Consider the following 24,438-nt stretch of genomic DNA (forward strand, 5'->3'; position numbering starts at 1 on the left):
TTGTAAAAAAAGTCTGTTTACAGGGGTTGGATTTCTCTTGCTCATTGTTCTCTGCTGCTTGAAAACATGCGGTTCTTGTAAGACATAATTAAATCGAACGCTTATCGCTTTTCTTTTTATTCTAATCGTTCAAGGAGTACCATCATGAAACACACGTCACACGTAATTACACAGTCAAAAATCTATCGATCGCAAAGCACGCAATGCCTGCCGCCCCCTATCCATTGGACAACACAGAACGCCACCGTACACGCTCCCAGGAGACGGGATGCACCGGTACACCCCGCAGAGCGATGACGCTGCTGTCAGCTGGCGAACAACGCGCAGGTGTCAGTTCGGGTCCCACGAGCATGAGGCGGTGACATCCCTTTCATACCAACATCTGTGAACTACCTGTCACCTGGCACCGTAACTCATAACCTTTGTAGCTGTGGTTCAGTGACATGTTCGCATAGCGGATCACCCTCAGCGAGATGTTTGCATAGCGGCTCATCCTCGCAGGTGCAGCTAAAAGGTTGTCAGTGTTATACTAGTGTCGCACGTCTATGTAAATAACAGCCAAGTCTCCCTCTGGATGCGCTGTAGAAGTTTTTGCAATGGTCTACAGAATAACACAGGATGCATTCTTCCTAGCTATCCTAACGGAACAACCCGTCCATTAGATATCAGTCCCTTCCCAGAAATCTTAAAGTGTTGCAGAAATAGTTTACGGATGCTGTTGTTGTTTTGTAGGAGCTTTCGTGATGTCTCTGCTTATCTGATTGGAAAATCTTGCCCTAATAGGAAATGTTTACGAAAATAGCCCAAAATAACACCGATTGCATTCTTCCTGATGGTCCTAACGAGGCATCACGTGTTCCCTTCCTGGAAATCGTGACGTCCTGCTTTTAACATACGTCTCAGAAACGGTAAACGTTCCCACCGCTAAAAGAGTTCATCATGCCTGTGAACGCTCGCGGAAACGTTAATCATGAAAGCATTCCTGTTGTTTGGAAAGAAAGCACCGCCTAAGCACAGGCGGGAAAATCAGCAGAATTACTCAAACGGAATGCGAAGCACTGTCCTACAGAAGAGAACACTGGCGGGAATTTTCGGTGTCCTACAGCTACAGGTCTGGGGATGTCCTAATGACACAGCGGCGTGTGAGTGATGGCATCCCCAACAGAGATGGATGGTCTGCCTCAACTTGTCTTTGAGCACTTACTTTCTCAGAACTTTCTGTAGATACCTTGCTTCCAACTTCTTTATACCAGTTGGCAGAGGCTCCTAAGCCTCCAGCACAAATAATGCCTTGTGAATGAATGGATTATTTTGATTTGCTCTTACTGAATTAACCCACCAAATTACTGATGCTGCTGGTGTGGAAGCACCGTACTTCACTTTTTCTGCAGACGAGACTTTCAGCGGCAAAGCTACACTCCTGGAAATTGAAATAAGAACACCGTGAATTCATTGTCCCACGAAGGAGAAACTTTATTGACACATTCCTGGGGTCAGATACATCACATGATCACACTGACAGAACCACAGGCACATAGACACAGGCAACAGAGCATGCACAATGTCGGCACTAGTACAGTGTATATCCACCTTTCGCAGCAATGCAGGCTGCTATTCTCCCATGGAGACGATCGTAGAGATGCTGGATGTAGTCCTGTGGAACGGCTTGCCATGCCATTTCCACCTGGCGCCTCAGTTGGACCAGCGTTCGTGTTGGACGTGCAGACCGCGTGAGACGACGCTTCATCCAGTCCCAAACATGCTCAATGGGGGACAGATCCGGAGATCTTGCTGGCCAGGGTAGTTGACTTACACCTTCTAGAGCACGTTGGGTGGCAAGGGATACATGCGGACGTGCATTGTCCTGTTGGAACAGCAAGTTCCCTTGCCGGTCTAGGAATGGTAGAACGATGGGTTCGATGACGGTTTGGATGTACCGTGCACTATTCAGTGTCCCCTCGACGATCACCAGTGGTGTACGGCCAGTGTAGGAGATCGCTCCCCACACCATGATGCCGGGTGTTGGCCCTGTGTGCCTCGGTCGTATGCAGTCCTGATTGTGGCGCTCACCTGCACGGCGCCAAACACGCATACGACCATCATTGGCACCAAGGCAGAAGCGACTCCCATCGCTGAAGACGACACGTCTCCATTCGTCCCTCCAATCACGCCTGCCGCGACACCACTGGAGGCGGGCTGCACGATGTTGGGGCGTGAACGGAAGACGGCCTAACGGTGTGCGGGACCGTAGCCCAGCTTCATGGAGACGGTTGCGAATGGTCCTCGCCGATACCCCAGGAGCAACAGTGTCCCTAATTTGCTGGGAAGTGGCGGTGCGGTCCCCTACGGCACTGCGTAGGATCCTACGGTCTTGGCGTGCATCCGTGCGTCGCTGCGGTCCGGTCCCAGGTCGACGGGCACGTGCACCTTCCGCCGACCACTGGCGACAACATCGATGTACTGTGGAGACCTCACGCCCCACGTGTTGAGCAATTCGGCGGTACGTCCACCCGGCCTCCCGCATGCCCACTATACGCCATCGCTCAAAGTCCTTCAACTGCACATACGGTTCACGTCCACGCTGTCGCGGCATGCTACCAGTGTTAAAGACTGCGATGGAGCTCCGTATGCCACGGCAAACTGGCTGACACTGACGGCGGCGGTGCACAAATGCTGCGCAGCTAGCGCCATTCGACGGCCAACACCGCGGTTCCTGGTGTGTCCGCTGTGCCGTGCGTGTGATCATTGCTTGTACAGCCCTCTCGCAGTGTCCGGAGCAAGTATGGTGGGTCTGACACACCGGTGTCAATGTGTTCTTTTTTCCATTTCCAGGAGTGTATTTTGTACAGATCGCCATATTCATCCCGCAAAACCCTGCACAGGTGGTCTACGGATCGTCAAATACATCCCACATACTCACCGTGCCACTGTGCAGCGCCGACGCAGAAAACCGCCGCCGTAAACGAGGCCCATGACTGCAGCTGCAGAGGAGCGTATCGGGCAGAGAGAGGCCAGCGGGTCATGGACGATCCCACACCCCAGGAGGACCTGAGTGGTTGGAGTTCGAACACTATCAATACTCCCAGTGGAGATAGTCGTCGTATTGAATCTTCTCAAATTTCTGCAGAGTATACACGCTATATACGCGGTCCCAATGGCGACTCAACACAAACTTGGTATTAGTTCACTATTCACCCATCCAGAGGGATCCGCGAGCAAAATCTTCATAATCCAGAAGTTTTCTTGGATTCCCTGAACCAGTGTACAAAGGATGGGCAAGCTCCAGCTCAGAACAAAGGCATCCACCGAGAACGTGTTTCTGCCCCGACTTTATTGCGGCTGTGCTCTCTACGGCCATCTCCAGACTCACAAGAATACTGGGAACAAGGCACATATTTATCAGTGTAACTACAATTAAATATTAGGATTGCTGCCACAGTCTGACACCGGGCAATGTACTGGAAATGTCTCATCTTTACAGCCATGGTTCTGGAACAAATCTCAGTATCTATAACGCACATAATTTTCCACATAAATAAAAATCTTTCATTCCCCTTACGACTATCAATATGATGAACCTACACCTCCCTGGTGACCAGACACGTGTACATATACCGCGAAGACTGTGGTAAAACGACTGGGTCGGTTACCCTTGGCAAAAAGGCGTCACTGTTTCTGGCCCCGAACTGCTTGCTTGCTTGCTTTCTACGCCGATCTCCAGACTCTGTGATTACAAGAACATATGTATTTTCACATTGTGTACCAGAATATCATACCATTTTCGCGACGATTCTCGATATCAAGCACTAAACAGTATTCTACCTATTGCTTGCACACTATAATTCCGAAGATATAGACAGGAAATTATTTCTATAGAAAGTCGAAATTTTAGCAGGGTGGAGCGTGCTGTAAAACACTGACAAGGGAACCTCCCCATCGCACCCCCCTCAGATTTAGTTATAAATTGACGCAGTGGATAGGCCTTGCAAAACTGAACACAGATGAATCGAGAAAACAGGAAGAAGTTGAGTGAAACTATGAAAAAATGAACAAAATATACAAACTGAATAGTCCATGTGTAACATATGCAACATCAAGGACAACGAGGGTTGAAGAACGCCGTGGTCCCGTGGTTAGAGCGAGCATTTTCTAAACGACAGGTCCATGGTTCGAGTCCTCCCTGGAGTGAAAATTTTACTTTCTTTATTTTCGCAAAGTTATGATTTGTCCGTTCGTTCATTGACGTCTCTGTTCACTGTAATAAGTTTAGCGTCTGTGTTTTGCGACCGCACCGCAAAACCGTGCGATTAGTAGACGAAAGGACGTGCCTCTCCAATGGGAACCGAAAACATTTGATCGCAAGGTCATAGGTCAACCGATTCCTCCACAGGAAAACACGTCTGATATATTCTATACGACACTGGTGACGGCATGTGCGTCACATGACAGGAATATGTTGTCGACCCACCTAACTTGCACACTTGGCGAATGGGTAAAAAGATTCTTCTACCTTGCCCGATTTAGGTTTTCTTGTGGATGTGATAATCACTCCCAAAAAAGTGATGAAAACATAAGAGTTTGTCACATAAACTGCAACAAATGAATGCAACAGTTTCACAGTCGCACAGTTTTCCCTGTGATCTGTCAAAACATATGTTTTTTACGTTTTCAAATGTTTCCGTGTGTAGACCGTCAAATCCTGCATATGTCCAAGCAAATCTAAACATGTCCTGGAATTTGGGGAGAGCGAAGTTGATTATGTGTGAGTGCCTGAACTCTAATAATTGTCTGAAAATAAAAAATTAAACTTTTCACTCGAGAGAGGATTTGAACCGAAGACCTCTCGTTCTGCAGCTGCTCACGCTAACCACGTGACCACGGCGCTCGTCAGCCGACACGCTCCAAGATGTTACCTATCTAGCGCATGGACTACTCAGTTTGTATATTTTACTTATTTTTTTCGTAGTTCCACGCAACTTCTACCTGTTTTCTCGATTGATCTGTGTTCAGTTTTTCAAGGCCTATCCCTGTGCCAACTTATAACTAAATCTGAGGGGGGTGCGATGGGGAGGTTCCCTTGTGAGAAACTAGAAACTTATCTCGTCTACGAAGACTTTTACGTGAAAACTGGAAAAAAAGAGGAAACTGATATTTCCACTTGCGAATGCCGATGTCGGTGATATAGCAGATTCCAAATCATCCGCATAATGTACAAAGTTAAATAAGGTGTTTCTGACGCTTAGAGAACCAGAAAACATGTCTCCCACTCGTCTTTCACCTGCTAGATGCACACACTACAATCGATGTTGCCTCAACCAGATAAAGGCGGGAAATGTGCAGAAGCAGACTATTGGACTATTTACATGGGAGGAAATAATGGTTCAGCGCAAACACACGTCCATAATGAATCTTTACATGGGAGGAAATAATGGTTCAGCGCAAACACACGTCCATAATGAATCTTCTCAAATTTCCACAGAGAATACACACGATCACACAGGCTGTCCGATACATACTGAGTATTAGTTCGCTATTCAGCCAGCCAGAGAACGACACGGTTAGGTCAGGTACATTACTGCATCACAACCAGTCTTTCAATTAGGACGGCTCCTGCCATTTGCGGGAAACGTGAATCATTTCTGCCACAGGCCACTGCCAGTGCGCGGCACGCTCCCCTAGACAGAATCATCCTAGGAAACCAGCTACATACACTCCTGGAAATGGAAAAAAGAACACATTGACACCGGTATGTCAGACCCACCATACTTGCTCCGGACACTGCGAGAGGGCTGTACAAGCAATGATCACACGCACGGCACAGAGGACACACCAGGAACCGCGGTGTTGGCCGTCGAATGGCGCTAGCTGCGCAGCATTTGTGCACCGTCGCCGTCAGTGTCAGCCAGTTTGCCGTGGTATACGGAGCTCCATCGCAGTCTTTAACACTGGTAGCATGCCGCGACAGCGTGGACGTGAACCGTATGTGCAGTTGACGGACTTTGAGCGAGGGCGTATAGTGGGCATGCGGGAGGCCGGGTGGACGTACCGCCGAATTGCTCAACATGTGGGGCGTGAGGTCTCCACAGTACATCGATGTTGTCGCCAGTGGTCGGCGGAAGGTGCACGTGCCCGTCGACCTGGGACCGGACCGCAGCGACGCACGGATGCACGCCAAGACCGTAGGATCCTACGCCGTGCCGTAGGGGACCGCACCGCCACTTCCCAGCAAATTAGGGACACTGTTGCTCCTGGGGTATCGGCGAGGACCATTCGCAACCGTCTCCATGAAGCTGGGCTACAGTCCCGCACACCGTTAGGCCGTCTTTCGCTCACGCCCCAACATCGTGCAGCCCGCCTCCAGTGGTGTCGCGACAGGCGTGAATGGAGGGACGAATGGAGACGTGTCGTTTTCAACGATGAGAGTCGCTTCTGCCTTGGTGCCAATGATGGTCGTATGCGTGTTTGGCGCCGTGCAGGTGAGCGCCACAATCAGGACTGCATACGACTGAGGCACACAGGGCCAACACCCGGCATCATGGTGTGGGGAGCGATCTCCTACACTGGCCGTACACCACTGGTGATCGTCGAGGGGACACTGAATAGTGCACGGTACATCCAAACCGTCATCGAACCCATCGTTCTACCATTCCTAGACCGGCAAGGGAACTTGCTGTTCCAACAGGACAATGCACGTCCGCATGTATCCCGTGCCACCCAACGTGCTCTAGAAGGTGTAAGTCAACTACCCTGGCCAGCAAGATCTCCGGATCTGTCCCCCATTGAGCATGTTTGGGACTGGATGAAGCGTCGTCTCACGCGGTCTGCACGTCCAGCACGAACGCTGGTCCAACTGAGGCGCCAGGTGGAAATGGCATGGCAAGCCGTTCCACAGGACTACATCCAGCAACTCTACGATCGTCTCCATGGGAGAATAGCAGCCTGCATTGCTGCGAAAGGTGGATATACACTGTACTAGTGCCAACATTGTGCATGCTCTGTTGCCTGTGTCTATGTGCCTGTGGTTCTGTCAGTGTGATCATGTGATGTATCTGACCCCAGGAATGTGTCAATAAAGTTTCCCCTTCCTGGGACAATGAATTCACGGTGTTCTTATTTCAATTTCCAGGAGTGTATATATTTGATCACTGTACTTGCAATTAAATATTACGATTGCAGTCTCTTTTATTGCATTCGACAATGAGCAAAGTGGCGGAAATACTTCCCGCTGACGACAGTGACTCTGGAAACAGAGTTATCTGCAACATTCTTACGAATGTTGCCGCCCTTGGATAAGCAGCTGCAGCAGCAAGTCGTATACTCTTAGCTCACTTATTTGTTACATAGTTTAATTCTTAATTTCTTTGCGTGTTTTTGGTATTTGCGTTGTTTAATTCATAAATTTCGGGCGTATTATAGTATTTGAGAGTTGTATCATCGCGTTTTAGTACCTGAATAGTGTAAAATCGCGTAGTCTCCTTCCGCCGCCGAGCAGTGTGTCAGCAGTGCGCAAGTAGCAGCATTACTGCATTTACTAGGCAATCTTGTATTTTAATAACCGTTTAAATTTTGTGTCGAATTGTTTGTGCTCTCTGTAGATTAGTTCAGACGTTCTTTGCACAACAGTTTTTAGCATGGATAGGGACTGCAACTGCTGTGTTCGGATGCAGGCTGAGTTGGCATCCCTTCGCTCCCAGCTTCAGGCAGTGTTGGCTTCGGTCACACAGCTTGAGGCTGTAGCCAATGGGCATCACTATGGGGCTCCAGATGGGGCTCCGGATCGGACTACGACTGTGGCTGCCCGGGATACTGCCCACATTGAGGCTGATCCCTCACCTGTGGTAGAGTGGGAGGTCGTCTCGAGGTGTGGCAGGGGGCGAAAGACATTCCGGAGGGCTGAACGGAAGGTCTCTCCAGTTTGTCTGACGAACCGGTTTCAGGTTCTGTCTCAGGCTGATACTGATCTTCGGCCGGACATGGCTGCTTGTCCTGTTCCAGAGGTTGCCCCTCATTCTGCAAGATCCGGGCGGTCACAGAGGGTGGGCTTACTGGTAGTTGGGAGCTCCAACGTCAGGCGTGTAATGGGGCCCCTTGGGGATATGGCAGCAAGAGAGGGGAAGAAAACCAATGCGCACTCCGTGTGCATACCGGGGGGAGTCACCCCCTAGATGAGGAAAGGGTCCTTCCGGATGCCATGAAGGGTACAGGGTGCACCCATCTGCAGGTGGTCGCTCATGTCGGCACCAATGATGTGTGTCGCTATGGATCGGAGGAAATCCTCTCTTGCTTCCGGTGGCTATCTGATTTAGTGAAGACTGCCAGTCTCGCTAGCGGGATGAAAGCAGAGCTCACCATCTGCAGCATTGTCGACAGGACTGACTGCGGACCTTTGGTACAGAGCCGAGTGGAGGGTCTGAATCAGAGGCTGAGACGGTTCTGGACCGTGTGGGCTGCAGATTCCTCGACTTGCGCTATAGGGTGGTGGGGTTTCGGGTTCCGCTGGATAGGTCAGGAGTCCAATACACGCAGCAAGCGGCTACACGGGTAGCAGGGGTTGTGTGGCGTGGACTGGGCGGTTTTTTAGGTTAGATGGCCTCGGGCAAGTACAGAAAGGGCAGCAGCCTCAAAGGGTGCGGAGCAAAGTTAGGACATGCGAGGACCAAGCAGCAATCGGTATTATAATTGTAAACTGTCGAAGCTGCATTGGTAAAGGACCGGAACTTCAAGCATTGATAGAAAGCACCGAAGCTGAAATCGTTATAGGTGCAGAAAGCTGGCTGAAGCCAGAGATAAATTCTGCCGAAATTTTTACAAAGGCACAGACGGTGTTTAGAAAGGATAGGTTGCATGCAACCGGTGGTGGCGTGTTTGTCGCTGTAGGGAATTAGAAGTGGATAGTTCCTGTGAATTATTATGGGTGGAGGTTATACCGAGCTAGGTTAATAATTGGCTCCTTTTACCGACCTTCCGACTCAGCAGCAATTGTGGCAGAACAACTGAGGGAAAATCTGGAACACGTTTCACATAAATTTCCTCAGCATGTTATAGTCTTAGGTGGAGATTTCAATTTACCATACATAGACTGAGACACTCAGATGTTTAGGACGGGTGGTAGGGACAGAGCATCGAGCGACATTATACTGAGTGCACTATCCGAAAATTACCTCGAGCAATTAAACAGAGAACCGACTCGTGGAGATAACATCTTGGACTTACTGATAACAAACAGACCCGAACTTTTCGATTCTGTAAGTGCAGAATAGGGAATCAGTGATCATAAGGCCGTTGCAGCATCCCTGAATATGGAAGTAAATAGGAATATAAAAAAGGGAGGAAGGTTTATCTGTTTAGCAAGAGTAATAAGAGGCAGATTTCAGACTACCTAACAGATCAAAACGAAAACTTCTGTTCCGACACTGACAATGTTGAGTGTTTATGGAAAAAGTTCAAGGAAATCGTAAAATGCGCTTTAGACAGGTACGTGCCGAGTAAAACTGTGAGAGACGAGAAAAACCCACCGTGGTTCAACAACAAAGTTAGGAAACTACTGCGAAAGCAAAGAGAGCTCCACTCCAAGTCTAAACGCAGCCAAAACCTCTCAGACAAAGAGAAGCTAAACAATGTCAAAGTTAGCGTAAGGAGAGCTATGCGTGAAGCATTTAGTGAATTCGAAAGTAAAATTCTATGTACCGACTTGACAGAAAATCCTAGGAAGTTCCGGTCTTACGTTAAATCAGTAAGTGACTCGAAACAGCATACCCAGACACTCTGGGATGATGATGGCATTGAAACAGAGGATGACACTCGTAAAGCTGAAATACTAAACACCTTTTTCCATAGCTGTTTCACAGAGGAAGACCGCACTGCAGTTCCTTCTCTAAATCCTCGCACAAACGAAAAAATGGCTGACATCGAAATAAGTGTCCAAGGAATAGAAAAGCAACTGGAATCACGCAACAGAGGGAAGTCCACTGGACCTGACGGGATACCAATTCGATTCTACACAGAGCACGCGAAAGAACTTGCCCCCCTTCTAACAGCCGTGTACAGCAAGTCTCTAGAGGAACGGAAGGTTCCAAATGATTGGAAAACAGCACAGGTAGTCCCAGTCTTCAAGAAGGGTCGTCGAGCAGATGCGCAAAACTATAGACCTATATCTCTGACGTCGATCTGTTGTAGGATTTTAGAACATGTTTTTTGCTCGCATATCATGTCGTTTTTGGAAACCCAGAATCTACTCTGTAGGAATCAACATGGATTCCGGAAACAGCGATCGTGTGAGACCCAACTCGCTTTATTTGTTCGTGAGACCCAGAAAATATTAGATACAGGCTCCACTGTTGGATGCTATTTTCCTTGACTTCCGGCAGGCGTTCGATACAGTTCCGCACTGTCGCCTGATAAACAAAGTAAGAGCCTACGGAATATCAGACCAGTTGTGTGGCTGGATTGAAGAGCTTTTAGCAAACTGAACACAGCATGTTGTTCTCAATGGAGAGACGTCTACAGACGTTAAAGTAACCTCTGGCGTGCCAGAGGGGAGTGTTATGGGACCATTGCTTTTCACAATATATATAAATGACCAGTAGATAGTGTCGGAAGTTCCATGCGGCTTTTCGCGGATGATCCTGTAGTATACAGAGAAGTTGCAGCATTAGAAAATTGTAGCGAAATGCAGGAAGATCTGCAGCGGATAGGCACTTGGTGCAGTGAGTGGCAACTGACCCTTAACATAGACAAATGTAATGTATTGCGAATACATAGAAAGAAGGATCCTTTATTGTACGATTATATGATAGCGGAACAAACACTGGTAGCAGTTACTTCTGTAAAATATCTGGGAGTATGCGTGCGGAACCATTTGAAGTGGAGTGATCATATAAAATTAATTGTTGGTAAGGCGGGTACCAGGTAGAGATTCATTGGGAGAGTCCTTAGAAATTGTAGTCCATCAACAAAGGAGGTGGCTTACAAAACACTCGTTCGACCTGTACTTGAGTATTGCTCATCAGTGTGGGATCCGTACCAGATCGGGTTGACGGAGGAGGTAGAGAAGATCCAAAGAAGAGCGGCGCGTTTCGTCACAGGGTTATTTGGTAAGAGTGATAGCGTTACGGAGATGTTTAGCAAACTCAAGTGGCAGACTCCGCAAGAGAGGCGCTCTGCTTCGCGGTGTAGCTTGCTCGTCAGGTTTCGAGAGGGTACGTTTGTGGATGAGGTATCGAATATACTGCTTTCCCCTACTTATACCTCCCGAGGAGATCACGAATGTAAAATTAGAGAGATTCGAGCCCGCACGGAGGCTTTCAGACAGTCGTTCTTCCCGCGAACCATACGCGACTGGAACGGAAAAGGGAGGTAACGACAGTGGCACATAAAGTGCCCTTCGCCACACACCGTTGGGTGGTTTGCGGAGTATATATGTAGACGTAGATGTAGATGAATTTATATGTTTCTCCCTTTGCTATCACAGTATTCCACCTCAAGTGCATACCTTCCTTACGACTGGACAGCCGGCCGGTGTGGCCGTGCGGTTCTAGGCGCTTCAGTCTGGAGCCGCGTGACCGCTACGGTCGCCGGTTCGAACCCTGCCTCGAGCATGGATGTATGTGATGTCCTTAGGTTAGTTAGATTTAAGTAGTTCTAAGTTCTAGGGGAGTGATGACCATAGATGTTAAGTCCCATAGTGCTCAGAGCCACGACTGGGCTTAGTCATTTCCTCTGAAAATGTCGGTACACACACACACACACACACACACACACACACACACACACACACACACACAAACGCATACGTTATAACTTGTAAATAATAGATTTCAGCTATCAGTCATCCTTTGGAATTTTTATTGGCAGATCTAGATTTCAGCTAGAAGCTAACCATTCTCAAAAATGGTTCAAATGGCTCTGAGCACTATGGGACTCAACTGCTGTGGTTATCAGTCCCCTAGAACTTAGAACTACTTATACCTAACTAACCTAAGGGCATCACACACATCCATGCCCGAGGCAGGATTCGAACCTGCGACCGTAGCAGCAGCGCGGCTCCGGACTGGAGCGCCTAGAACCGCACGACCACCGCGGCCGGCTAGCCATTCTCAATGATAAGAATACAACAGGTGCATAGTTAGATGATGTCATAAAAAAGTTGCAATTAATGGCTTAACTCATATGGTTTATATATTACAAACCACTATCATTTTTGATCAAATCGTGTATTGCCTGTTAGTCGGGCATCATCCACAGTTCATTGAATATTAATGTTTGCGGAAGGCAGGCTGTGTGGAAAACACATCGGTGGGTTACAGGGCGCCATCTATGTGAAGAACTCTTACATATGAACCTCAATGGAAGGAAACCACTTCAAATTTAATTATATAAAATGGAACATAAGTAAAATTCTTACATTGTCCTCCAATTTATTTCATATTTATCGTCAAGTAATAAAATTTCCTTGTTCACTCCTTGTGAGTTCGTTATTATTATTAAAGACATTTAAATAACGTCAGGTGGGTAAAACTATTTTAATTTTTAAAAAACATTTTTTAAATTTATAAAAACACTGGAAGACACATGCTGTATACATCTGTTGGTTGATATGGCATAAATATATTTATTTTTATATTATACCACCCTTTATTAAAACATAATAAGTATATTGTTCGTCATATTTACTAGATAGTTCATAGATGGCGCCAAACATCAGTCAGATGCATGGTTATTACAATTTGTCTATTCCACTATAGGTATAGAGGGTGCTAACCGCTTTCTTCCTTAAATTCGATTTCCGTTGTAAACGTAAAACAACCAAAATATGGTATTGCTATTAATAATACTGTTTATGCACCTGACCTAACATATCATGGGAGAGGTTCCGTTGGTTCAGAATTATTCTCTTCGTACTCGTATAGTATACTGCAGAAGCATCAGTAATTTGGTGGGTCAATTCAGTAACAGCCAATTCAGTAAGAGCCAATCAAAATAATCCATTCACTCACAAGGTATCCTTTGTGCTGGGGGCATAGGAACCTCTACAAACTGGTCCAAACAAGATGGAGGCGCGGTATCTACGGGAAATTCTAAGAAAGCAAGTGCTCAAAGAGAAGTTGAAGCAGACCATCCATCTCTGTTGGGGATGTTGTCACTCATCCGACACTGTGGCATTAGGACATCTGCAAACCATTAGCTGTAGGTCACCGAAAATTCCCGCCAGTTTTCTCTTCTGTAGGACAGTGCTTCGAATTCAGTTTGTGTAATTGTTCTGATTTTCCCATCTTTGCTTACACGGTGCTCTCTTTCCAAACAACAAGAATGGCTTCGTGATTAACGGTGTTTTCTCGAGCGTGCACAGACATGATGAAGGCATTTGGCGGTGAGAAACTTTACTGTTTCTGAGGCATATGTTGAAAGCAAGACATTTCCAGGAAGGCAACACGTGATGCTTTATTAGAACCACCAGGAAGAATGCCATTGGTGTTATTCTGGGCTCTTTTCGTAAACATTTCCTGTTAGGGCAAGGATTCCCAAGCAGACAAGCTGAGACATCATGAAAGCTCCTACAAAACAACAATAGCGTCCGTAAACTATTTCTGCAACACCTTAAGATTTCTGGGGTGGGACTGATATGTAATGGACAGGCTGTCCCATTAGCATCACTAGGAAGAATGCATCCTGTGTTATGCTGGAGAGCATTGCAAAAGATTTCTATAGCGCATCCAGAGGGAGACTTGGCTGTTCTTTACATAGACATGTCATGTCAGTATAACACTGACAACCTTCTACCTACACCTGCGAGGATGAGCCGCAATGCAAACGTGTTGCTGAGTGTTATCTGCTATGGGAACGTGTCACTGGACCGCAGGTTCAAAGCTAAGCATCATCGCACTAGTGGTGGTGGCTCGATAAACACATGTTTCGAGTGGTGTTTCTCAGGTGTCAACTATGAAAGGGGTGTCACTGCCTCGTGCGCGCGGGACCCAAACTGACACCTGTGCATGGTCGGCAGTTGACGGGCACGTCGTCGATCTGCGGGGTCCGCCGGTGGATCCTGACACCTGGGAGCGAGTGGGATGGTGTTCTGTGTGGTGCAACGGAGAGGGGATGGCGGACGATGCGTGCTTCGCGATCGATAGATTTTTAACTGTGTAATAACGTGTGACGTGTGTTTCATGATGGTATTCCTTGAATGATTGGAATAAAAATAAAAGCGATCGGTTTAATTACGTGTTACAAGAACTGCATCTTTCCTAATGGCAGAGAATGATGATCAAGAGAAATCCAACCCCTGCAAACTAATTTCTTTTTTTATAAATAAACAATGCACCCTCGAATTTCCCTTCGTGAGATCCTTCCTCTCCAGTGTTGAGCTGCCAATTACGATGTAGAGGAGGATTGGGAGAGGGGAGGTGGAGAGGGGGCTGTTGATGTGGGGGTGGGGGAGGGGCAGGATCGTTTTCCTGAAAAATTCTTCAAATAAATAAGCTGTATTCCATACACTGCCCTCAGTCCCATAAATTGTTTAAATAAACAATATTCAACACATTTCCTAAATAGTTTAAACAATATTCCATACACTGCAATCGATTTCCCTCAAAATGATCAATCAATTGAGTATTTTGCCGCCAATTCCGAGGAGGGAGTGTGGGAAGGGAGAGGGCTTATTAGAGGGGGGAGAGGTCAGTTAATTGTACGATTTAATTAAGTAGTCAGTCAAACTGATAAGAGTGAGAGGGGCTATTCCAGTAACTCTGACCTGAAAGTGTGCAGCAGAGAGGGGGAGCTGGCGTGTTAGTGGTTTCCTGATTTGGGGGGGGGGGGGGGTAGGATGTGGGGGAACAAGCAATCAAAAGGACAGATCTTTTAGCAGAACAATAGGTTAGGGACCTATCAATCAAAGGAAAACAATATGTTAATGACCTGTCAATGAAAGGAGAACAATTGGTAAATGACCTGTCAATGAAAATAGAACAATATGTTTGCCCCTGAGTGCATACCTGCCCCTGATGTAGGCAACCAGCTCCAAACAAGACGCACTGATGACCTTGTTGCCCTAATACTGTTAAGTTCCTCGCCGTTCTCATTTCTTTTTACTTTCGTCAGACTCACACAGTCAACACACCAATGTGAATAGTCGTTTTGTTGAAACTTCCTCTGATGATTTTAGAAATTCTGATAGAATGTTACCTATCCCTTCTGCCTGTTTCATCTTTTCTAAAGCGCTCTTAATTTTGATATAACTGCGTAGGCTTCCGCGGAAAGAGTCAGTCGACATAAAAGTTTTCTGGTATGCTACCGCATCATAATGTATAAAATAGTACTGCTGTTGGAGAAAAAATAAAAGACAACGTTTCGGCCACGGTTGCAGCGGCCTTCTTCTGGGTCTAGACACAGAAGTCACCTGGTGTTTTGGCAGATACTGGAAATTTCGTTTTTGCAATATGTGACTAGAGCCAACTCAAATGAATACTTCTCGTCATGCGACGACCAGCGTCGACGAAGGCGTCCGTTTGTTTCCTGTTACAAACAAAGTGACTTTTAAACGATATTTCTTGCGCTCATTTGATAGAGAGGTACCAAATTAGCCTAGTGCAATATTCGTTATATCTGTTTTAGCGATAAATGTGAACAGTGGTAATAAAACACGAAGAGTAACCAGTACACCAGAAGTGACTGAGCAGCGCTCCTGCATAGTGGTAGCAGTCATCAGGGGCCAGGGAAATTCCGTCGCTGCAGGAGTACTTGTTGTTCGTCGTGTTTTTGCTCTCCCTATTAATACGTATCTATAAAATCAATAACACAGTACACTAATTTAGTACCTCTATATCAGATTGCCAGGTAAAATTCTACTAAGGGAATAATTTTCTTTATAACGGGAAACAAACCGAAGCTTTCCGTCGCCTCCGGGCGTCGGATCATCGTGGCGAGTAATATTTGTTTGGGCTGACTCCAGCTGCGTATTGCAAAAAGAAAATTTCAGATGTTGTTGAAACACCAGAGGAAACGTGCCTGACGACTCTTAGGACAGACACCCTGCATATAAGAGAAACCGTTTTGTTCGTAAATAAATAAATAAATAAATAAAAGATAAGGAGAGCGTCTGCAGAGGAAGTGATGTTCACGATCATAACACTACGTTTAGCAAATAGATTCATACAGTTCGAACAAATACCAGAATGTCTCAGAAAGGCCGAATCCACAACGGTTTGAACATTCCCTATTCAGGTCACAAAATCCCTTTAACCATACCTCCAGTCGTGTTTACAGTGTCACTGTTTCTACCTATTATAAAGCTGTATCTAGACAGTGAGAGTACGTGTACCGTCAAGCGTTTAGGGGCGATAAATCACGACATGGGTAACAACTTTCGTTAGAGACAAAATGTTCACCGACGCTTCCCGACGATGCTAGGCATTCTTCTGTATTAGTCATGCACCGGACAGGGGACATAGGCACTTAGCGCCATGGGTTTGTGTGTTGCCGAAAATCCAGTCATCTGCGTACAAAAAGGGTAAGGCCCAACAAACTCAAAGTTTCTTTTCCGCTTCTAAAACATTTTTCTCCACTTGGAGAGACACTTATTCTTAAGGGTTTCTTGTTGAAAATCATTGTGTCAATTTAGATAGGTAGTATGCAGCACACGTGGTTAACAGACCCTGGTAGTTCGGTGAAATCTCGTCATCACCTGGGTGGTGCATACTAAAGGATGTCTAACGTCGCTGAGAAGCATCAGCCAACACTTTGTCCCCAACAAAATTTATTCTTCGTAACGTGATATATAACTCAACGTGTTCTGCTTTTCGATAATGAACCTTGATGATATAGTGACCATTTGTTTCTGTAATATGTTAGATATTCCTTCAACTCCTTAATATGTCTGTGTGCTTGATGTGCTACCCATATGTTAAGCTTGGATAGGCAACCCCTGTTAATTGCTGTTCATTAAGGCGTATGCATTGCGCGACATTATTATTATCTTTAGTTAATATACATGACGTATGGGGTGCTTCCCTGTTCTGTAGGTCCAAGAGATCTACTATAGTATCATAGGAGTATGCCAAACAGCACAACCGACACCCCACAGTACCACTGACAAATATTTCGCTACTTTGCAGTTCTCACTTCATTTTCCCTTGGATCTTCCGTGCATGTAACTGTTTACTGTCAGTACCTACAGAGTAAATACAGGGTAAACCCACTGTACGTGTGGCGTCAGCACTTGCCTTTGCCATCCTACCCCTTCTGTTTCACGCACGAACAGCTGCAGTTCACACGCTCATGTGCCGTTTTGGACCATCCTAGTTGGCCATATTGTCATTCTCCGTCTGCGGCGCAAGCGTAGCTCATCTGTTGTCATCAATACATAGTTTCTCCTTTCCTTGGTGACTGCTGTTTCACTTTTACGAATTTGCCAACTGTTTCAACTTTCGCGGACAGAGGTTGATGATAAAACACTATTCATGCGCACCCACACTTTCAACATGGAATCCATCCAATTCAGAAAGCCTACGTCTATCGGCATTGAGCTGGACGGTTGACTTGTGATAAACCAATGACAAACTCCGTTTCTTTTGTTCTGCTACGTGCAGCAATGTTGCCGTTAATTCCTGCTGCACCTTCCACAGACTAGCTAGGAACTTTTATGGAGTAGCAAAGTAGAGCTCAGTTGTCTGTATACCGCATGGTGTATCGCTTCCAGTGATGCTGTCATCTCCACCCTTGCATCACCTAGGCTGTCTGGTAGGAACCACAGCAATTGCGCTGTAGCCTTTTTCTTATCCGTAATCATAGTCAATGAAAACTCCCATTTTTCCAGGCTAAACGCCAAACATCGAAAGACTGGAAGCAGTGAGGTCAGTAGAGTGGGAAGCACAATAACACTACATCATCTTCCCTTGCAAAGTCCATCACATCCATGATTTTGGTGTATTCGCTCTAATTCTTGGAAAAGTAAATAGAGGGATCATATACGACCCGCCAGAATTGAAACATATTTCTATTGTTATAGCGTTGGCTCTTTTAACAGATGCTAATACCACAACTTGTTTCCCACCTTTTAGGTTCAAATGGTTCAAATGGTTCTGACAAGGGAACCTCCCCATCGCACCCCCCTCAGATTTAGTTATAAGTTGGCACAGTGGATAGGCCTTGAAAAACTGAACAAAGATCAATTGAGAAAACAGGAAGAAGTTGTGTGGAACTCTGAAAAAATAAGCAAAATATACAAACTGAGTAGTTCAACGCAAGATAGGCAATATTAAGGACCACGGGAACGCACGGACGCCGTGGTCTTGTGGTAACGTGAGCAGCTGCGGAATGAAAGGTCCTTGGTTCAAATCTTCCACCGAGTTAATTTTTTATTTTCAGTTTATGTGACAAACTCTTATGTTTTCATCACTTTTTTGGGAGTGATTATCATATCCACAAGAAAACCTAAATCGGGCAAGGTAGAAGAATCTTTTTACCCATTTGCCAAGTGTACAAGTTAGGTGGGTCGACAACATATTCCTGTCATGTCACGCACATGCCGTCACCAGTGTCGTATAGAATATGTCAGATGTGCTTTCCTGTGGAGGAATCGGTTGACCTATGACCTTGCGATCAAATGTTTTCTGTTCCCATTGCAGAGGTACGTCCTTTCGTCTACTAATCGCACGGTTTTGCGATGCGGTCGCAAAACACAGACACTAAACTTATTACAGTGAACAGAGATGTCAATGAACGAACGGACAGATAATAACTATGCAAAAATAAAGAAGGTAAACTTTTCACTCGAGGGAAGACTTGAACCAAGGACCTCTCGTTCTGCAGCTGCTCACGCTACCATGGGACAACGGCGCTCCTAAGTTTACATTGCGCATTATGTTGCTTATGTGGCCCATGGACTACTCAGTGTGTATATTTTGCTTATTTTTTCACAGTTCCACACAACTTCTTCCTGTTTTCTCAATTGATCTGTGTTCAGTTTATCAAGGCCTATCCACTGTGCCAACTTATAACTAAATCTGAGGGGGGTGCGATGGGGAGGTTCCCTTGTGAGCACTATGGGACTTAACATCTGAGGTCATCAGTCCCCTAGATCTTAGAACTACTTAAACCTAACTAACCTAAGGACAGCACACACATCCATGCCCGAGGCAGGTTCAAATGGTTCAAATGGCTCTGAGCACTATGGGACTTAACTGCTGTGGTTATCAGTCCCCTAGAACTTAGAACTACTTAAACCTAACTAACCTAAGGACATCACACACATCCATGCCCGAGGCAGGATTCGAACCTGCGACCGTAGCGGTCACGCGGTTCCAGACTGAAGCGCCTTTAACCGCACGGCCACACCGGCCGGCCCCGAGGCAGGATTCGAACCTGCGACCGTAGCGGTCGCTCGGCTCCAGACTGTAGCGCCCATCTTTTAGGGATGGGATTTTTTGACATATAAAGGTTTCCAGAAGTTTTTACCTATTGCTTGGTACTACAGTTATTCCTGTCACATCAGAGTTATAAATTCAGTTAGGGGTAAATTTGTGTCTATCGGCAACTCGAATTAAGATACAGAAATAGCCACATTCGATTTGTTGCTGTTGCTCGTGTCGCACTAGTTGCTCTGTTTTCTGAGTGTTGTCACGGGAGTTGTTTTCAATATTTTTTCGTGTGGTCTTGGTGCAAAATTTCATAATGACATCCAATCTCAAATAAATGCAGATGCTAGACGAAGTTTACAGGTGGTGCTGTAGTAATTGAGTACGAATGACACCTGTGCTACGTTCTTAATACGTTGCATGTGTCAGACGTTGTCAGAACAATGTTTTGTGTAGCTGTGAGTGCATCATGTCAGAGCTAAGTGTCTTCGAATGTGGGCAAATTGTTGGTGCTCATACGGTAACCAAGGTAGACGAAGTGTTTGGTGTTTCAAGAAGCACCGCATACGGGGAAAGCGGAACAACATCATCCGATAATTCACAACGCGGACGAAAGTGTGTGTTGAGTGTACGTGACGGACAGTCATTGAAAAGGAATGTGGTGAAAAATTAGGTAATGACATCTGCAAATGCTATTGCAGAACTGAATGTCGCCTCGCGAACCGCGCCAGCACCAAAGGAACACGAAGGGAACCCTATAAACAGCGAATTGCAGGGCGAGCTGGTTTTCCAAAACCACTCATGAATGATACAGTGATGAAGCCATAAAACCTGGATTATGGGCCAATGGGAGAGTCATTAGGCGGACGAGTCTTGTTCCACACTGTTTCCAGCTTCTAGCCAAGTTTACGTCCCAAGAGTGAAATATAGCAGGGCATATTTTACGATTTCGGCAGCTGTATTCTGGTACTCCATGGACCCCGTGGTTACTCTGCCATATCGCATTACTGCCAAGGATTATGTGACCATTTTGGCATATCAGGCACATCCATGATATAATGCTTGTTCCTCGTCGGTGATGCTGCTTTCCAAGACGGCAGAGTGCCTGCTCACACAGCTCGCATCGTTCATGATTGGCTTTGTGAGCACGAAGATGAATTGTCGCACCTCCCGTGGCCATCACACTCACCAGATCTTGGAATCATTGAGCCTTTATGGCCTACTTTGGTTGGAATCGTGCGTGATAGCTTTCCACCTCCATCATCGTTATCTGAACTAATTTGCATAAGAATCGTGTAAGATTGCCATGAAAACTATACGGGACCTGTATTTATCCATTGCGAGACGAGTGGAAGCTGTTTCGAATGCCAACGGTTTTCCTGCACCTTGGTACTCTTCATACTTTTGTCCACCATTGTATGAAATAATTGCGTTATATAATGACTTAGAGGAGATATGTTATTATTACAGTTTTTTGTAAATCTATTATTCTTAAGTGTGAAATAATTTTTTTGTAGCGTGATGTTCGTAAGGTTGAATTACTGTTTGGTTCTACTTACGATTTTGTGATATCATTCCATACGCGTCGTGCTGGATTTTCGGTGTTTCTGAACACATTTCAATTGACCACGTCATTATCATTGTTAACGTTGTTTGGATGAGTGTGTTTATGCATACAGTGTTGGCAACAGTCAGTGTATGTTTATTGTTTGTCTTTTTTGTGTAGTTTGTTTGATATCCGTTTACTTGGTGGCAACACTATAAACAGTAAAAATAAATAACCAGCGCATTGCGAACAGTGAAATTCCAAACAAACATGGTACAAATATCCCTTAGTGTCAGGCAACAATCGCTGTGGGAGTTAAACCACTTACATATCATAGGTCACGAGATGTGACGTCATAACAATGAGAAGCGTAAAAAACTACCGTATCGAAAGTGACAATTAAACTTATTATTTCTGTGCTATTGACTCTATTCGCAATAAATTTCGCAGACAGTATCCACATATGTCACTAAATGCACCTACAAAATTATGTCATGGTAGCACACATGGTTCAAGAGGTATGACGTCATAAGCACTCAGCTGCGTCAAAAACTGCGGTATTGGCTCAAAATGGTTCAAATGGCTCTGAGCACTATGGGACTCAACTGCTGAGGTCATTAGTCCCCTAGAACTTAGAACTAGTTAAACCTAACTAACCTAAGGACATCACAAACATCCATGCCTGAGGCAGGATTCGAACCTGCGACCGTAGCGGTCTTGCGGTTCCAGACTGCAGCGCCTTTAACCGCACGGCCACTTCGGCCGGCAAACTGCGGTATTCTTTGTGACATTGCCTACTGAATCTATTCGCAGCACATTTTGCAGACAATATACGTATTTGTCGCTGAATGTACCCATAAATAGTATATAATTGTATTAACCATAGGTCAGAAGATGTGACTTTATAAACCCTGAGACGCGTGAAAAACTGTTGCGTCATGCATGCTGCTTAAATATTTTACTTCTTTGATATTAATTTTATTCGCAATGTATTTTTCAGATAGTGTCAGCAAATGCCGCTGAATGTACCTACAAAAATACGTCGTTGAACGACACATATTTCAAGAGATATGTCTAAAATTACCGCAATATGCACAAAGTTTGAATAGAGTTATTCTTTACTAGTAAGAGACTCAAATAGTTCAGTCAAGGAAATTACTGATACCTGGCAGCGCTTTTGGCAACTTTCATCCGCTAAGCGGCCTCGTGGTCCAGGGCGCCTTGCCACTATTCGCCGTCGGAGGTTCGAACTCTCCCTCCGGCATTGGTGTGTGTGTTGTCCTTAGCCTAAGTTAGTTTAATAGGTTCAGTAGTGTGTAAACATAGGAACTGATGACCTGAGCAATTTGGTCTCATAGGAACTTACCAAAAATTACGAACTGCTAAGCGCAAACGGTCATAGGCGAAAACAATAATCGTCCATAGAGTTACGAAGAGGTGTTTCTGTAGAGCCGTTTACAAAATCGCATTGTAGACACGCGATGCAGCTGTGCTTAGCATACAGAAACCGTCCGGTATCATCTTTCTTAATTCGGATACTGTACTTATAAATTTGTGTATTGTGCATATATCTTTGCACGACTGTTTCATAATTTCAAAGACGTTCTCACGAGGACATGGAAATGAAATTTTTTCGTTACTTCATTACAAAGACAGTTCATTTTTTATTTTCGTTCCTAAACGGGGAGTACCGTCGACAAAGGACTTCAAGTTGATTCTGTGTTTCTAGATTTCCAAAAGGCTTTTGACACAGTACCTCACAAGCATCTTGTAATTAAATGGCGTACTTATGGAATATTGTCCCAGTTATGCGACTGGATTCGTTATTTCCTGTCAGGGAGGTCACAGTTCGTCGCAATTGATGGAAAGTCATAGAGTGAGAATGATTTCTAGCGTTCCCCGAGGTAGCGTTATAGGCCCTCTGCTGTTCCTTATCTATATAAATGATTTCGGAGACAATCTGTGCAGACGTCTTAAGTTGCCTGCAAATGATGCTGTCGTTTATCATCTGATAAAGTCACCAGAAGATCAGAACCAATTTCCAGACGATTTAGACAAGACATCTGTACGGTGGGCAAATTGGCAATTGACCGTAAATAATGAAAATTGTAGGTCATTTACATGAGAGCTAACAGGATTCCGTTTAACTCCGGGTCTAAATAAATCAAATCTAAAGGCTGTAAATTCGAGTAAAGAGGTAATAATTACAGTTACGAACAACTTAAATTGGAAATAACACACGAAAATGTTGTGGGAAAGGCGAACAAAAAACCGCGTTTGATTGGCAGAAACCTTAGAAGATGCAGAATAGCTGGTAATACTGTTAACAGTGCACATCGAGAAAGTTCAAAGAAAGACAGCACGTTTTGTACTATCGAGAAATAGGGGAGAGCTTGTTACGGATATGATACAGTATTTGGAGTGGAAATCATTAAAACAAAGGCGTTTTCGTTACGGTGGGATCTTCTCATGAAATTTCAATGCAAAAATATTTTTTTGATGCCGACCTACATAGGGAGAAACAGGTCATCATAGTCAAATGAGGGAAATCAGAGCTCGCACGGAAGGCTCTAGGTGTTTGTCTTTTCCGCGCGCTGTTCGAGAGTGGAATAACAGTGAATTAGTGTGAAGGTAGTTAGAAGAACCCTATGCCAAACACTTAAGTGTGATTTGTAAAGTAGCCATGTAGATGTGCAAGTAATAGAAAATTGATGAAATGAATACCCAGGCAATGTCTGGTTTGGCAGCTAGTTATTATTTAAACAAACGCCACCACTGAAAACGCTTTGTAAATAAAAAGAAGTGAAACGTGTATGGTACAAAAAAAAACAGCCCTTCATTTGGTTGCATGGACAGACGATATCTCCAAGAAAACAGAAGTGCCTAAGAAATGACGAGAAACAGGGAAGATGACGATATTTCCCCCCCCCCCCCCCCCCCCCCCCACAACCCGCGTATTGCAAGAAATAGCGAAAAATAAATAAAAAGCCTTTGATCTTTGATGTTTAGCACAGCGTATGTTGTGAATTATTAGCTTTGTGTCCAACCGGAAAGGCAGGGCCCGGCAGCAACACTTCCCGCGGCTGTGGCGTCACCGAAGCGTCGCTTCAGCCGCGGACAGCTGTCGCGCGGCGCTTTGAGGACGGCGGCGCCGTGTCCACCACGTGTACACACGTGCCGCCGTCGCATTCTCGTCACGCCTGTCGCTTGTCATAACGCCTGCCGGCCTCCCCCCACAGCCGCGCCGCCGTCACGATGTATCTCCTATCCCACGGATCGCCTACAATAAGGCACGGCTTACTGGACAACGGACCACGTCGCGACAAACACCGCTCTCTTGGTGCATTAACAACTTTCATTATTTGTCTGCATTTAGGGGGTAGCCCTCTTTGCACGCATGAAATGTAGTTAATTTTCGTGACTTTTTTTCAAGTGAAATAAAAAATAATGCTACGTCTGATGATATAGTTTTATTTCTTACACTTATGTCTTTAAGAAATTATCTTTACGTCCATATCAGCTGCTCCCTGCAACCGCTGCACC

The sequence above is a fragment of the Schistocerca americana genome, chromosome 6 (assembly GCF_021461395.2).
Source record: "Schistocerca americana isolate TAMUIC-IGC-003095 chromosome 6, iqSchAmer2.1, whole genome shotgun sequence".
NCBI lineage: Eukaryota > Metazoa > Arthropoda > Insecta > Orthoptera > Acrididae > Schistocerca > Schistocerca americana.